We start from the raw sequence: 8,555 nt of genomic DNA on the forward strand, positions 1-8,555 counted from the left end.
GTGCATTTATCACAACAATTTTTTGACATTTTCATTGCTCCAAAAAAATAAAAAATGAAAATACCAGTAAAGAGAAAAACCCAAAACATCCTACCCCCTTCATCCCCTATTATTCATTTAATTTTTGTTCCCATTTTCTACTCATCTGTCCATATGCTGAATAAAGGGAATGTGAGCCACAGGGTTTTCACAATCACATTGTCATCCCTTGTAAGCTACATTGCTATGCAATCATCTTCAAGAGTCAAGGCTACTGGGTTGGAGTTTGATAGTTTCAAGTATACTTCTAGCTATTCCAATGCATTAAAACCTAAAAAGGGTTGTCTATATAGTGCATAAGCATGTCCATCAGAATGACCTCTCAGCTCCATTTGGAATCTCTCAGCTATTGAAACTTTATTTAATTTCATTTTGCATCCCCTTTTTGGTCAAGATATTCTCAATCCCATGATGCCAGGTTCAGGCTCATCCCTGGGAGTCATGACCCACATTGCCAGGGAGATTTATACCCCTGGGAGTCATGACCCACGTAGTGGGGAGGGCAGTGAGTTTACCGCGGAGTGGGCTTACAGAAAGAGAGGGCCACATCTGAGCAACAAAGAGGTTCTCTGGGGGAGACTCTTGGGCACAATTACAAGAAGGCTTAGCCTCTCCTTTGCAGTAACAAGCTTCATAAGGGCAAGCCCAAAGATCGAGGGCTCGGTCTTCTAAATTGGTAATTCCCAATGCTTGTGAGAATATCAGTAATTCCCCAGGTGGGGAAGTTTAATATTTCACATTTTTCCCCAATTCCTCAGAGGGGCTTTCCAAATACATTTTTATTCTCTGCCCAAATTACTCTGGGATGTGTTGGGGTTTCACACTAACCTGTACAAACCAACAAGATCTCACTCCCTATTCAAAGTTCCATGTAATTTTGGTGTTTGAATAAACTGACCATAACAAGTTAAATTATTTAGTGTGCTACAGAAAATATAGATTTTGCACCAAATAAACATCTCTTCCTTTGGTCTCACACAGAAGTTGAAGTTTTAAGACACAGTAAATCTCATCCTTTACCCTTTAGTCTGATTTGTCTTAGTCCTAACGAGATCCCCTTCATTCATATCTCTAATTGAAGTCTGAACTCCTTTTCAGCTTTTTTACCAGTTGCAGTATGGGGTAATACTGACATTCATAGCTGCCAAACTCTAGCTCTGAGTCTCAGGTGTCACACAGAATCTCAGAGTTCCAGGAACTGACCAGTTATACACAAACAGCTCAGCATCTCAGAATTTAGAGATGAGCATAACAACCCAGGAATAGATGTGACTGCTGTAAGAGTTTACAATCTAGGGACCTTTACAATAAGCCTTCCCCTGATAATCTGTGCTCTAAGATCCAGTTCTCAGAGTTTGCATATTATATTTAGCCCATATTAGTGAGGCTTTATAATGTTTGTCTTTTTGTTTCTGGTTTGTTTCACTCAAAATGCTGTCCTCGAGATCCGTGCACCTAGTTGCGTGTCTCACAGCTTCATTCCTTCTTGTAACCACTCGGTATTCCATTGCATACATACACCACTGTTCACCATTCTGTTTATCAGTCAATATACCCTTAGACCACCTCCATCCATTGCAAATTATGAATACTGCCACCATAAACAGTGTGCAAACGTCCATTCATATCCTGCTCTCAGTTCTTCCAAGTATATACCAAATAATGAGGTTGCAGGATCTTATGATGAACCCATACTTAGCTTCTTGTGGAAGCATCACACAGCCCTCTGCCATTCTACTTCCCCACCAACAGTGAATAGGTACATCCCTCTCTCCACATTTTTTCCAGCACTTGTATCCCTCTGTTTATTTTCTCCCCTGAAATTTTATAGAAATATATTCACATACCATACAGTCATCCACAGTATACAATCAATTGTTCATAGTATCATCACATAGTTGTGCATTCACTACTACAATCAGCCCTTGAACACATTCATTACTCCAAAAAATTGAATTAAGAATGTTTAAAAGGATAAAATAAAAAATAAAGTAAAATAAAATACAACAAAAAGGTCAGAAAACACCACCACCACCAAGAATCCCATACCCCTCCCTTATATCCCCCTCTTATAGACATTTAGCTTTGGTATATTGCCTTTGTTACATTTAATGGAAGCATATTACAATGTTACTATTAACTACAGACTCTAGTTTTCATTGATTATATTTTTCCCCAATACTATCCCATTTTCAACACCTTGCAAAGTTGATATTCATTTGTTTTCCCATGTGTACAAACATTTTTATATTTGTACAACAAATTACCATCATTGACTACTCTAGGTTTCACTAAGTTATGCAGTTGCAGTCTCCATTTTCCATCTTTCCTTCTGTCATCCATGTCCCCAGCCTTCCTCTTTCAACTTTACTCACAGACATCTCTGTTCAGTGTACTTACAATATTGTGCTTCCATCACACAGTATTGTGCTATCCATGTCTGGATCTATACAGTCAATCCTGCTGAACATTCTACACTCCTCCAACATCAAATGCCTGATCTCTACCTTATTTCTATCTCCTGTTAACCTGTGTTCCCACTTTAACTCTCAAAGTTTGCTCATCAATGTTAGTTCATATTAGTGAACCATACAGTATTTTTCCTTTTATCTCTGGCTAACTTCATTCAACATAATGTCCTCAAGAATCATCCATGTTATTATATGCTCCATGACCTTATTGTGTCTTACAGTTGTTCAATATTCCATCATATGTATATACCAGAGTTTGTTTATCCACTCATTCAGTGATGGACATTTAAGTTGTTTTCATCTCTTGGCAGTCATGAATAATGCCTTTAAATATTGTTTATAAATTCTGTTCATGTCTTAGTTTTCTGTTCTTCTGAGTATACACCTGGTAATGAAATTGCTAGATCATATGGCAGTTCTATACTTAGCTTCCTGAGGAACTGCCACACTGTCTTCCAGAGTGGCTACACCATTCCACAATCCCACCAACAGTGAATAAGTGTGCCTCTTTCTCCACATCCTCTCCAGCACTTGTAATTTTCTGTTTTTAGATAATGGTCATTCTAGTAGGTATGAGATGATATCTCATTGTGGTTTTGATTTGCATTTCCCTAATAGCGAGTGAAGTTGAGCATCTTTTCATATGTTTTTGAGCCATTTGTATTTCCTCTTCAGAAAAGTGTCTGTCCATGTCTTTTGCCCATTTTTAAATTGGGTTGTTTGTCTTTTTGTTGTAGGGTCTGTTTATATATTCTGAATATTAAACCCTTATCTGTTTTGTGGTTTCCAAATATTGTCTCCCATTGCATAGTCTGCCTTTTCACTTTTCTGACAAAGTCCTTTGATATTCAAAAGTGTTCAATTTTGAGGAGATCCCATTTGTCTATTTGTTCTTTGGTTCCTCTGCCTTGGGTGTGAGGTCTAAGAAACTGCCTCCTATCACAAGATCTTTAAAATATTGCCCTACATTTTCTTCTAAAAGTTTTATGGTCTCAATATTAATGTTTAGGTCTTTGATCCATTCCAAGTTAATTTTTACTGAAGGTGTGAGATAGGAATCCTCTTTTATTCTTTTGGATATGGATATCCAGTTCTCCAAACATCATTGAAGAGGCTGCTCTGTTGGCTTGACTGCCTTATCAAAGATAATTGACCATAGATGATAGGGTCTATTTCTGAACACTCAATTTGATTCCATTGGTTGGTATATCTACTCTTATTCTAGTACCGTGCTGTTTTGACCACTATAACATTTTCATATGCTTTAAAGTCAGGTAGTGTGAGACCTCCCACTTCATTCCTTTTTCTCAAGATATTTTTGGCTATTTGGGGCACACTGCCCTTCAAAATAAATTTGGTTATTGGTTTTTCTATTTCTCCAAAGTAAGTTTTTGGGATTTTAATTGGTATTGCATTGAATCTATAAATCAATTTGGATAGAATTGACAACTTAACTATATTTAGTCTTCCAATCCAAGAACACAGTATGTCCTTCCATTTATTTAGGTCTTTTTTATTTCTTTTAGCAAATTTTTGTAGTTTTCTGTGTATAATTTTTTTGTGGCCTTAGTTAAATTTATTCCTAAATACTTGATTCTATTGGTGGCTATTGTAAATGGAATTTTTTTCTTGATTTCCTCCTCATTTTGCTCATTACTGGTGTATAAACAATACTGATTTTTGCATGTTGATCTTGTACTCTGCCACTTTGCTGTATTCGTTTATTAGCTCTAGTAACTTTGCTGTAGATTTTTCTGGATTTTCTATGTATAGGATCATGTCGTCTGCAAACAGTGAAAGTTTTACTTCTTCCTCTTCAACATGGATGCTTTTATTTCTTTTTCTTGCCTAAATGCTCTAGCTACAACTTGCAGCACAATGTTGAATAACAGTGGTATGCTGGTCTGAATGTATTATGTCCCCCAAAATGCCATTTTCTTTTATGTAATCTTGTGTGGGCAGATGTATCAGTGTTGATTAGGTTGTAATTCTTTGAGTGTTTCCATGGAGATGTGCCCCACCCAACTGGGGGTGATGACTTCGACTGGATAATTTCCATGGAGGTGTTACCCCACCCATTCAGGGTAGGTCTAAATTAAATCACTGGAGCCATATAAATGAGCTGACAAACAGAAGGAACTCAGTGCAGCTGCAAGTGACATTTTGAAGAGGAGCTACAGCCAAGAGCGACACTTTGAAGAATGCACTGGAACTGAGAGAGGAGCTTCAGCTTGCAGAGACATTTTGAAGATGGCCTTTGAAAGCAGACTTTTGCTCCAGAGAAGCTAAGAGAGGACAAACACCCTAAGAGCAACTAAGAGTGATATTTTTGAGGAGTTGAAGCCTAGAGAGGAACATCCTGGTAGAAAGCCATTTTGAAACCAGAACTTTGGAGCAGACGCCAGCCATGTGCCTTCCCAGCTAACAGAGGTTTTCCGGACACCATTGGCCATCCTCCAGTGAAGGTACCCGATTGTTGATGCATTATCTTGGACACTTCATGGCCTTAAGACTGTAACTGTGTAACCAAATAAACCCACTTTTATAACAGCCAATCTATTTCTGGTGTTTTGCATTCTGGAAGCATTAGCAGACTGGAACAAGTGGTGACAGTGGGCATCCTTGTCTTGTTCCTGATCTTAGAGGAAAAGCCTTCAGTCTTTCCCCATTGAGTATGATGTTAGCTGTGGGTTTTTCATATATTGTCTTTATCATATTGAGAAATGTCCCTTCTTTTCCTATCCTTTTGAGTGTTTTCATCAAAAAACAAGGTTGAATTTTGTCAAATGCCTTTTCTGCATTGATTGAGATGATCATATGACTTTTCCATTTTGATTTATTGCTGTGGTGTATTACATTACTTGATTTTCTTGTGTTGAACCAGCCTTGCATACCTGGAATAAATCCCACTTGGTTATGGTGTATAATTCTTTTAATATGCTGCTGGATTCAATTTGTGACTATTTTGTTGAGGATTTTTGCATCTATGTTCATTAAAGAAATTTGTCTATAATTTTCTTTTTTTTAAAGTGTCTTTGTCTTACTTTGGTATTAGGGTGATGTTGGCTTCATAGATTGAGTTAGGTAGTTTTCTGCCTCTTCAATTTTTTTGAAGCGTTTGAACAGTATTGGTATTAATTCTTTCTTGAATCGTTGGTAGAATTCACACGTGAAGCCATCTGGTCCTGGGCTTTTCTTTTTTGGGGAGCTTTTTGATGACTGACTCAATCTCTTTACTTGTGATTGGTTTGTTGAGGTCATCTATTTCTTCTCGAGTCAATGTGGGTTGTTTACGCTTTCTTAGGAAGTTGTCTATTTCATCTAAGTTGTCTGGTTTATTAGCATATAGTTGTTTGTATTCTCTCATTTTCTCCTTTATTTCTGCAGGGTCAGTAGTTATGTTCCCTTTCCCATTTTTGATTTCATTTATTTGCTCTCGCTCTCCCCCCACCTGTCTCTCTCTATGTCTCTGTCTCTGTCCCTTGTTACCTAGCTAAAGGTCCATTGATTTTATTAATTTTCTCAAAGAACCAACTTCTAGTTTTGTGGATTCTCTTTATTGTTTTCATGTTCTCAATTTCATTTATTTCTGATCTAATCTTTGTTATTTCTTTCCTTCTGTTTGCTTTTTGTTAGTTTGCTGTTCTTTTTCTAGTTCCTCCAGGTATGAAGTTAATTCCTGGATTTTTGCTCTTTCTTTTCTTTTAATATAGGTGTTTAGGGTAATAAATTCCCCTCTCAGCTTTTGCTGCATCCCATAAGTGTTGATATGTTATGTTTTTATTTTCATTTGCCTCAAGATATTTGCTTATTTCTCTTGTAATTTCTTCCTCTACCCACTGGTTGTTTAAGAGTGTGTTATTTAGCCTCCATATATTTGTGAATTTTCCAACCTTCTGCCTGTTATTGATTTCCAACATCATTCCATTATGATCCAATAAAATGGTTTGTATAATACCAGTATTTTTAAATTTGTTGAGAATTGTTTTGTGTCCCACTTGAGAAAAATGTGTATCCTGCTGTTATGGGGTGTAGTGTTCTATAAATATCTGTCAAATCTAGTTCATTTATCGTACAGTTCAACATCTGTTTCCTTATTGATTCTCTGTCTAGATGTTCTCTCCATTGATGAGAGCAGTGTATTAAAGTCTCCAACTATTATTATAGCGTTATCTACTTCTCCCTTCAGTATTGTCAGTGTTTGACTCATATATTTTGGGGCACTCTTGCTCAGTGCATAAATATTTATGTTGGTTATGTCTTCTTGATGAATTGTCTCTTTTATTAATATATAGTGTCCTTTTTGTCTCCTTTTAATTGTTTTACATTTGAAGTCTAATTTGTCTGATATTAATATAGCTACTCCTGCTTTTTTCTGGTTGTTGTTTGCATGAAATATCTTTTTCCAACCTTTCACCTTCAACCTATTTTTGTCCTTGTGTCTAAAGTGAGTCTCTTGTAGACAGCATATAGATGGGTCCTGTTTTTTAATCCATTCTGCCAGTCTATGTCTTTTTATTGGGGAGTTTAATCCATTAACATTTAGTGTTATTACTGTAAGGTCATTACTTTCTTCTACCATTTTGTCTTTTGGATTTTGTCATATTTTACTTTTTTCTCTCTCTCTTTTTACCCTTCCTGATAGTTTTCATTTCTACACTTTTCTCCAAACCTCTCTCTCCTATCTTTTTCCTATTAGCCTATAGCTCTCCCTTTAGCATTTCTGTAGAGCAGGTCTCTTATTCACAAACTCTTTCAGTGTCTGTTTGTCTGAAAATATTTTAATCTCTCCCTCATTTTTGAAGGACAGTTTTGCCGGATATAGAATTCTTTCTTGGCAGTTTTTCTCTTTCAGTATGTTAAATATGTCATACCACTGCATTCTCACCTCCATGGTTTCTGTAGAGAAATACGTATGTAGTCTTATCAAGCTTCCTTTGTATGTGATAGATTGCTGTTCTCTTGCTGCTTTCAGAATTCTCTCTGTCTTTGATACTAGACAATGTGATCCAGTAAGTGTCTTGGAGTATGTGTATTTGGATCTATTCTGTTTGCAGTATATTACACTTCTTGAATCTTTAATTTTTTTGTCTTTCATTAGAGTTGTGAAATTTTCAGTGATTATTTCTTCTATTATTCTTTCTGCCCCCTTTCCCTTCTCTTCTCCTTCTGGGACCCCCATAAAACATATATTCAAGCACTTCATGTTGTCATTCAGTTCCCTAAGACCCTCCTGTTATTTTTCCATTCTCTTCCCTATCTGTTCTTTGTATGTATGATTTCAGATGTCCTGTCTTCCAGTTCACTGATCCTTTCTTCTGCCTCTTCAAATCTACTGTTGTATGTCTCCATTGTGTTTTATCTTCTCCTTTGTGCCTTTCATTCCTGTAACTTCTGCCATTTGTTTTTTTCAAGCTTACGAATTCTTCTTTATGGTCACCCAATGTCTTTTTTATATCCTTCATCTCTTTTGCCACATTTTCCTTCAGCTCATTGATTTGATTTAGAAGATTTGTTTGAATACCTTTAATTAATTGTTTCAATTCCTTTATCTCAGTTGAAATGTTAGTTTATTCCTTTGGCTGGTTTATATTTTCATGTTTCCTTGTATGGCTTGTTACTTTTATCTGTCTGGGAATCTGATTTTCTTGATTAGTTCCTTCTTGAGCTCATTTTCACTCTTTTACCTAGGGTTTTTCTTGTTGGCTGGCTTTGTGCTCTATCTGTTCTTTGGTGTTCAGTTCAACTTATTTTAGACCTCTAACATAGCTTCTGTTTAGTTGATGAGAATTTTTCAGCTCTTTTTTTCCTAGCTCTTGCCCTGCCTCTAGGTAAACTTTTTGTGAGGGGGTCTCCCCAGATATTATGGACCCCAATCATATTTTCTCAGACCAGACAGGCCCAGATCTCAGGCAGAGGGTATAATTAGTATCAAGTTTCCCTGACAATGAGACCCCATAGGCTGTCAGACTGCCCTATGAGCCCTTTAAATGCTGTGCTTTTCTGTCCTGCTCAGCAGGTGGTGCTTCTCAGTCCGCAGCTCCC

Source organism: Choloepus didactylus, chromosome 2, assembly GCF_015220235.1.
Source record: "Choloepus didactylus isolate mChoDid1 chromosome 2, mChoDid1.pri, whole genome shotgun sequence".
Classification (NCBI taxonomy): Eukaryota; Metazoa; Chordata; class Mammalia; order Pilosa; family Megalonychidae; genus Choloepus; species Choloepus didactylus.